At 46.0% G+C, this 8,877-nt stretch overlaps 1 non-coding gene across 1 annotated transcript; it reads right to left on the bottom strand.

Moving 5' to 3' along the window:
- Window positions 1-794: 794 nt before the first annotated feature.
- LOC123391429 lies at window positions 795-900 on the bottom strand. Its single transcript, XR_006606111.1, has one exon. It is a non-coding gene; the product is annotated as a U6 spliceosomal RNA (small nuclear RNA).
- Between the last annotated feature and the right edge of the window lie 7,977 nt (window positions 901-8,877).

Genomic DNA, 8,877 nt, shown 5'->3' with positions numbered 1-8,877 from the left:
CCTGTATCTGGACCATGAAAACACTGCTAAAGGGAGTTAATGAACCTAAAAAATGAGCATTTCCACCCCCCCCTCATTTTAAAAGAACTCTCAATAGCAGATTGGTATGATGTTTCTCATTTTTGGATCATTCAGTTTTCCCTCTGTCTCCTTTTTATTTTATTTACTTATTCCCCTCCCCCACCCCCGCCACCCCTGTCTTCTCTTTAAAGGCTCATTGAGTTTACGGTATTAAATGAGCTCTTTGCAAATAAGACAAAGAAGGAAAAAAAAAAACCAACCCAGCTTTTCCTAAAGTACCCACAAGGCAAGAATTTCAAGCAAAGGCGTTTTTAACTAAAGATATCCTAGGTGACTGTGTTGGGAGCAGGCGTATCTTTCCTTGCTGAGCTCATATTGGACGGTCCTGGAGTGCCTGGGACTCAGGAGCTCCTTGCAGGCTGCAGAGACTCCCGGAATTCATGGAAGGCCAAATACAGATGCCATCTTTCTCTGGGGTTGGAGTCTCGCTTTCTCTCTGTGCATCCTGTCATTCCTTCCTCTCTCACCTATTCTCTCCCTAGCATTGTTTTGCTGACTGTGTCTCTGGGGGGAGAGGGGACCTTGGGGTATTTTCAGTGTCTTTTTTTTCTTATAGTCCCTAGATCACCCATGGTGAGCTGTTCTCTGCTTGTCCTCTCCAAGAGACGACCTTCTCGCCCTGTGTGAAGCACCCCTCTTGGCTTTAACACACTTGCAAGCCAGGTTTATTTTAGACGGGTACTTCTCTTAGTATCTGAGAACAGAGGTGTGACAACCTCTTCCTTTTTGATTTAATAAGCCTTGTGATCTGTGTGCAAGGGCCATGCTAATCTTCTCTGCATCCTTCCATTTTAGTATATGTGCTGCCGAAGTGAGCACAAAAAGCAGTATGATCTGTTTAAATTGCTTTTCATAATTACCTCTATCAACGGGACATGGGACACACATTATGCAAGCACTCAAGTTAGCCCCTCACTTTTGAGAAATTGCTTCCCTTTTTGGTTAAGCTCTTATGGAATGTGGAGATTTATGGAGCTTTAAATAAAATCTATGGATCACGCTAGTGCAAAAATGTTGCCAGAAACGCATCATCAGAAATTTAGCTTTTTCCTCTCTGGAGCTGTTCTTCATTTGCTCAGAATAAAAACAAAAGCAACAACATTAGTGCTGACAAAACACTTTGGTCATGGAGTTCTGCCTCCCCATTGCTCTGTGCAATGCGGGCATGTGTGTACGCGTGTGCTATATGCCTGGTGATCTGATCTGCAGCCACTAGCCACCAGCCACTGTGGCTCTTAGAACCTGGTAGGTCAGCTAGTCTAAACCAAGATGTGCTGTCAGTAGAAAATATTCACTGGATTTCAGACTGAATATAAAAAATTGTAAAAAATCTCATGATTTTTATGATTGATTACATGTTGAAATAATAATTGGGATATATTGAGTTAAATAAAATGTACTAAAATTAATTTTACCTATTTCTGTTTACCTTTTAAATTTTACCTCTTTTTTTGTTGTTGTTATTTCCCTTTTTTAACCTTGTTAATAATCACACATGGCTCACGCCATATTTTTCTTGGACAGCACTGGAATGGGTGGGACACCCACTGCTTAACAGCCAAGATTTTAAAATTTTAAGGGGTTGTGTATCTGATAGTCTCTGTCTAGGCACCTAATGCTTGCTTATAATTACCACTTGGGTCCATTGATTCTTTTGTACTCAATGTGTCTTTTTACAATACTAGAAGATGTTCAGTGTTCGCACTTTTTTTTTTTTAACAGGTGGAAGTATTAACTATAAAGGATTGAATCCACACTGCAAAAGGAGACAATGTACAGTTTACTGCACAGTTAGGATGTGTAGGCGTGTATAAACATATAATTTCTACAAATGAGGTATGACTTAGTTTTGGCATTAACTTCCCATTGCTCCTCATTAGACAGCATACAATTAATCATTTGGCCAGGTATGAGTAAATCACACTTTCTCTGCCCTGGTTTTCCCGTTGTCTGTCTCCTGTGTACCCCACGCTGTTTTTATCCCATACCATCTGCTGTGAGCTTCCTGCTTTGTTGTATCAGGACTTGCCATACCAATCGTAGAGATAAATTTCAATCTCTCTATCTGTAGTTGCTCCCTAGGAGGACTTAAAATAGAACATCTTCAACAAATTTCTGCAACTATCTATTTCCAACAGCACAAGCTCTAAGGAGATTAACTCTGTCTATGCTATTCTCTGCAGAAGGCCTGCTGGGGTCCCAGTTCTGCCTGCTCTGGAACCTCTGATTGGACGACAGCTGGATGCAGCATCTGTTTTGCGACGTCCTTGTCTGCCCTGAGCTGCTGTTGTACAAGAAGTCTCATTCTGGGTTTTGGTAAGAGAACAACTTCAATATTGATTCCAAAATGACAATAGCTCCTGTTTGTTTACAGAAGACTTGAGCTCTGCATGCCTCCTGTTTCCCTACTGAATACCCATCCCTTTCCCCATCAAGGGCCCAAACGGCTGGGCAAAATATTTACCTGATACAAACAGTGCTTGTCCCAGAGGGGAAATTCTCCACGTCCCTGGGCTCGCATTAGAGGTATCAAAACCCATTCTGGTATTCAGGCAATACTAGAGAGCTCCACAGAGTGCCGAAAAAGTGTGCAGTAGGTTTGTTTCAGGTGGGGCACCTGGGTGGCTGACTTGATTAAGTGTCTGCCTTCGGCTTGGGTCATGATCCCAAGGTCTGTCCTGGGATCAAGCTCCACATCTGGCTCCCTGCTCTGTGGGAGGCTTGCTTTTCCCTCTCCCTCTTGCTCTGCTTGTGTTCCCTCTCTGACTGTCTCTCTCTGTGTCAAATAAATAAATGAAGTCTTTTTAAAAAATAAGATAAAATATTTCCTCAGGTCAAACCAGTTTTTGTCATATTAACCTTAGAAACAGTAACCTAAAAGAGAGAAGTTTAGGGGCACCTGGGTGGCTTGGTGGGTTAAAGCCTCTGCCTTCCACTCAGGTCACGATCCCAGGGTCCTGGGATTGAGCCCCGCATCGGGCTCTCTGCTTGGCGGGGAGCCTACTTCCTCCTCTCTCTCTGCCTGCCTCTCTGCCTACTTCTGATCTCTCTCTTAAAAAAAAAAAAAAAAAGAGAGAGAGAGAGAGAGAAGTTTAAGTTATATGAAAGAATGTGTTTTTTAACACACAAAAAAAGACCCCAGCTGACTGACTGAGTCACCAACGTCCTTGGCTTTCATTATTGTTGCTCAAGAAAACTCTATGATTTTCTAAATGCTTATTTTAAAAAAACTAAAATTTCTGTACTGTTTCTGGACAGCTCGAGAAATAAGAGACAGACTTCAGGTTGAAATCCTTTGTGGATTGCTCTCTCTGGACCAAGCTGGCCGATGGGAGGCCCAGGTACTGCCCAGCCTGGTTATTCTTTAACATTTTAGAGTCCCAAGGTGGTGGTCCTCAGGGTCAGGATTCTGTTGCTGGTTAAAATATTTATAGTTTTGGGAAATCACAAGTTTTCTGTTTTGAAGTAAGCTTTGACTCAACAAGTCTGATTTTCTAAAGCAGCAAGCAAATTTAAAAAAATTCGTAATTCTGAGTGTTTCTGGGGGCAAAAATGCTAAAGCTCAAATATTCCAACTTTTCAAAAGGTGTTTTGACGTGCCAGGCTGGAGGTCCGGCTGGTCACCTGGCCTGGGTGCTTGGGGCTAACTGAAGGATGCACCTTTGTTCATGTCTTACACTGTCTGTCAGCTGACGGCCCCAGAGCTGATGGTCCTGCCAGGATTTTTCCTGCAAGGAGCAAATGGGTTCTTGGTGAAACGTCTCACTTCATGCTCACTCTAAGCCCAGAAAACTAACAGGAATGAGCTCATTTCAGTTTTCTCAACCAGAACGTGCTGGTAATTAAGGCTCTGCTCATTCCTCTGCTGTAGACTCTGACCATCAGCGGGCACAACCCAGGTGACCCCAAAAGGCATCAGGGTGTGGGGACATCCCTGGGCAGTCTGGCAGTTTCTGCTGTGTCAAGAGTTACCTTGGCCTGGTCCCGGTTGCTGGGTGCCGGGGTCCTGGTTGCTGCTGTGCCTCATTAAGGGGCCACCTCACAACGTGGCCTGCTGCTCATGAACTGGACCAAAAATAGTTGCTCAGAAGCTGCTGTCTGCTTTAGAAGCAGTGATGGAAATTCTGGGCTGTGGGGGAGGGTCCCGACACTTATCTGTCCCATCCATGCTGAGTGCCAGCTGCCATTACTGGTAAGGGACTTGCATAAAGGGCTGGAGAAGAGCCATGTCCTCATCATCTGCTGCTCTTGGGGGAATGGCTTGTTGCTGACTGGCAGGTGGAAGGTAAAATTTCCCAAAGTGAGAAGAGCTCTACCTTCTTGTTGTCTGCTGTTGAAACAGCGGGAGGAACACACCTTCCTGTGTTGGGTCTACTTGCTCCTCGGGTCAGAACCTTCCCATGGCTCCCACCACTCTTAGCATCAGCCCCTTTGCCTGGCCAACTGTGCTGCCCTTTTCCGTCCTGCTCGACCCATCAGTCACTTCAAACAACCTGCACACATTCATCCCATCCTGGTGTATTTGCTCCACACGGTCTTATAAGAAGCTCTCCCTGCCCAGCTTCATCCCACAGACCCCTCCTCTGCACTGTGGTCCATGGTCCTCTTCTTTTCCCTTTTGCTTTGCTTTCTGCCCCTTGTCTCCAACTAATTTCTTGGATACTTTCTCTCCTAGCGTGAGTACAAGGACTTACCTATTATGCTCACTGTAGGCTCTCAGTGCCCAGCACAGAGCCTGGCACGTGGTAAATGCTAAATCTATTTCAATCATAATTCAATAAATAATAAGTGTGGTATGCAAGAATCCACTTGGAAAGCATGGGTGTATTGGTCAAGGCTATTACTAGATTATATTTGATTAACTTCTAAATTGCACAAAACATTACTTTTCTCATGGAGTCAACCTTCATTCTATTTCAAAGCCAACTTCAGGTGGGCGTTTGGGAGCTCATGCTTTTGTTGGGTCCCCCAATGACCCCTGCTTCTTCTCCTCGTTCCAGAGAAGAGCCCCAGCAGGGATCTCAGCACATCTGGCTTGGCAGACCCTCATTTCACTCTGTGTCCACAGGTCAAACCTTTGTGCCCTGCCCCAAATCGGCCAATCCTCCCATCCGAGTCTGGGGTTATGCCAGATCACCGGGCCAGACACCCTATTTCCTCACTGGAGGCCCCTTGCCTCTTCTACTGCCACTGCTCTTAATTGAGACGATCTGTTAGAATGTCTACTCAAGCTGAAACTTCAAAAAGAAGATGCCCATCCCTCCTCTCCCCAGGGGATCCCAGGCTCCTATGCAGATTGGCCCCCTTCCTGTCTAACAGCTTCCTTTTTTTAATTGACTGTAATTTACATAAAATGAAACACATAGATCTTAAGAGTTCAGCTGGATGAGTTTGGATAAATACACACACCTGTGAAACCTCCACTCCGGTTAGGACATGGACTGCTTCCATCACCCAGTGTGGTCCCTCTTGCCCCATACCCCAACCCTCCCCAACCCCTGCAACACCTGCCGCTCCAGGTTCTCTCACTGAAGCTAGAATGTCACACACATGGAATATATAGTTGGGTGTCAATAGTTCTTGCCATTGCCAGGGAGTCTTTAGTTGAATGGACATCCACCAGTATGCTTGTCCACTCACCTGGTTTTTTTTTTTTCCACTCACCTGTTGATAGACTTCTGCATTAGTTCCAGATTTTTGCTGTTGTGAGTAAAGCTGCTACGTAGGAACACTCTTGTATTAGTTTTTGAGGAGACAGATGCTTTCATTTCTATTGGATAAATAGGAAAGTTGCTTGTTTATAGAAGAGATACATATTTCATTGACTCCGGTACTGCTTAACTCTTTTTCAAAGTGTTTGCCCCGTTTTGCTTTTTCCCTGGAGACATAGGACACTTGGTATGGTCAGTCTTTTTAGTATTAGCCTCATCGGTGAATGTGAAATGGTATCTCAATATGTTTTTTTTTTTTTAAAGATTTTATTTATTTATTTGACAGACAGAGATCACAAGCAGACAAGAGAGGCAGGCAGAGAGAGAGAGGGGGAAGCAGGCTCCCTGCTGAGCAGAGAGCCCGATGCAGGGCTCGATCCCAGGACCCTGAGGTCATGACCTGAGCTGAAGGCAGAGGCTTAACCCACTGAGTCACCCAGGTGCCCCTTTCAGTATGGTTTTAATCTACATTTCTGCAGTGACTAAGGAGACTGAGCATCTTTTTATGTGCTTATGAACCATTCAGATATGTTCTCCTATAAAGTATCTGTTCAAGTCTTTTGCCCATTGTTAAGAATTGGATTGCTTATTTTATTACTATTGAAACGAGGATAGTTCTTCTGGTTTGTCTCTTGCTTTTTCCTTTTCTTTAGAGTCCTCCGAGTCTTCCTCGTGCCTTTGCAGTAACGCCTGTGACTATTCTAGTACCATCGGTAGCGATTATTTCATTCTATGGTTTTGCTTCCAAGTTGCTCCATGGTAGAGTCCTTGAAAATGGGGCCTTGGATTCAATTCCGTGTATTTCTTCTTCCCACCCCAAAGTCTGAGTGCAAAGCATTCCCCGGAGTCAGAGCATCTGTGGCCCAACTTCCACAATGACTCTGCAGCGAGGTTAACTCTGTGCAGCTTCCTGCTGAACCTGCCGAATTCCAAGTTAGGGCACTTCGGTGTTACGTGCAGTTTTCTAAAGATAGCTGGTTCTCAGAATAATTTGATCTTTCGGTCCCCAAGCCCCATGAAGGCAAGGGTCCTGTTGAACAGCAGTGTCCTGCAGCCCTCTACCTTGACAAACACAGTACCTGACACACAATGGGCGCTTGTTAAATACCTCTTGGCCAAAACAAGTGACAATGCCCGAGAAGCACTTGGGGGGCCCTCCAGGGTCCAAAGGAAGGACTCACAGTCAGGCCGTTCATGGTTAACAGAGGTCAGTAGTATCCCTGAAAGTCATCTATGGGAGGGAAGAGTCTGAGAAGAAGGAGAAAATTGCTGCATCCCTGTCTTTCAGTCTCTTGGGTTTAATCTCTTGCTCATCTTTGATTAAGAATCAAGCATTTCCTGATGCGTCTTTGCTATTACCCAGTTATCTTCTGAAATGAGTTTTTGAATACCTAGGGTCTCTCATTCCTAGGGTATTTCAGGAAATTCATTCACAGATGTCAGTTTCTGTTCCTACCATGTTCATCTGACAGAACACGATTATGCATGTGATGACCTAATTAGGTCTCTTAAATCAATCGTCCGTGTCTCATAAATCTACGCTTTAATACTTTAAACTAGAGCCATTTATTTTTCAAGAAAGAGGTCAGCGTGCATATTAATTTGATCTATGTGGTGTATGAATTATGCAAGGAGAAACTGGATTTCTGTGTTTTCAGCGATGTAAATGATCGTATGATATCTCATATTGTTTCTAATGGGTCTTAGTGCTTAGTGACGGATGACAGTCCTGACATTGGCTCTGACGTTTGCAGTGGGAGAATCGCCATCAAATAGCTATGGTGTACCTGATAGCCAGCAGATGGCTGAGTTGACAGCAAGGCCACCTTCAGATCTGTTTGGGGCCTATCTCTTCTGGACTTTGAGGAAAAGGCCTCTTCAGCGGTGGGCCTCTGTTTTCTGTGGCTTGTCCACCCTGAGGTGAGTCGAGGTCCCTTCAGAGCCCCATTTCTCAGCCCCCACTGGCTCTTGAGGACAGATACTTCCCTCTCTCTGTGCTAGCCTTGGGCAGTTACTGCATCCTCTATGTGCCCTTGTGCCTGGGTCTGTCTAGCCAGCTAGAGGGTTACTGGGTGGTTGCCTGGGAATCATGGTTTGTCTGGGAGCTGGTGGCAAAGGGCAAGAAGGTTGTCCCGCCCACAGCTCTGCCTTGCAGGTAGGAATGTGGGGGGCGGTGGGGAACTCAGCCTCAAGGAGCCCCGTGAGCCCTCCTGGGTTTGACCTGCTTTCAGTGCCAGCCTGCTGGCCCTCTCCTTGTCTCTCACCAGGGCAGTGAATTTACCCCGGGGAACTGTGCCCTGCAACCCTAAAGAAAGCAGCATCAGGAAGCTTCATGTCCTTGTCTCATTTTCCTGAGATATTTATAGACCCTCAAAAAGCAAAGAGGAGATTATGCAGCTGGCTTGAGATATTTGCATAAATGTGGCGCTTATTTAAGGATTCCATCCCAGCCTGCCCCCCACGCCCTGCTCTCTCCCAGGGCCTCCATTATTCTGCTCTTATCTCACCATTTCTGTAATGTGGTTCATTAGCCACAGACAATTCTCACTCGGGGGTTGTGCCAGGATGCTGGTGCTTATGGCCTGTCAGAACGGGGAGCATCCTATCAGGACGTGGGGTCGATCATTTTTACAGCCTAGGTAATTATGATAAATACTTCAGGCTCCTGTTGAGTTAGAAGGGTGGAACTGATGGGGGGAGGGGAGGGAAGGTAGAGCACGGTCCATCGCTAAGGCAGGGCTAGGGGAGGTGGAAGGGGTGACATCTTGGGACACCAAGGGGCAGTTAGTTGGGGCAGGACCCAGAGAAAGCATGGTCTCATTTAGGGCCACTTCTGCTTCTGCTGCCAGAGCAGTGACCACATAGAGTTAGGGCAGAAAGCTGCTTGCACGGCCCGGGGTGGAGGAGGGAGACAACGGAACACAGAGGTGTGCAAGCAGCCAGAGGCCTGGGGCACATGGTCTTAAGTGGAGGGGAGAACATGGTGAGGAGATGGACACTGCGGGACAAAGGAGGCGCGGTCTTCCTTATCCCGAAGGGTGGGAAAGGAGTCAGTGGACCCTCATCCCCAGCTTGGACCTGTGAG

The sequence above is a fragment of the Mustela putorius genome, unplaced genomic scaffold, assembly GCF_011764305.1.
Source record: "Mustela putorius furo isolate JIRA1106 unplaced genomic scaffold, ASM1176430v1.1 tig00000224_pilon_pilon_pilon, whole genome shotgun sequence".
Lineage (NCBI taxonomy): Eukaryota > Metazoa > Chordata > Mammalia > Carnivora > Mustelidae > Mustela > Mustela putorius.
Note: the sequence above shows the minus strand (reverse complement) of the source record. Positions and strands in the feature narration are given on the sequence as shown.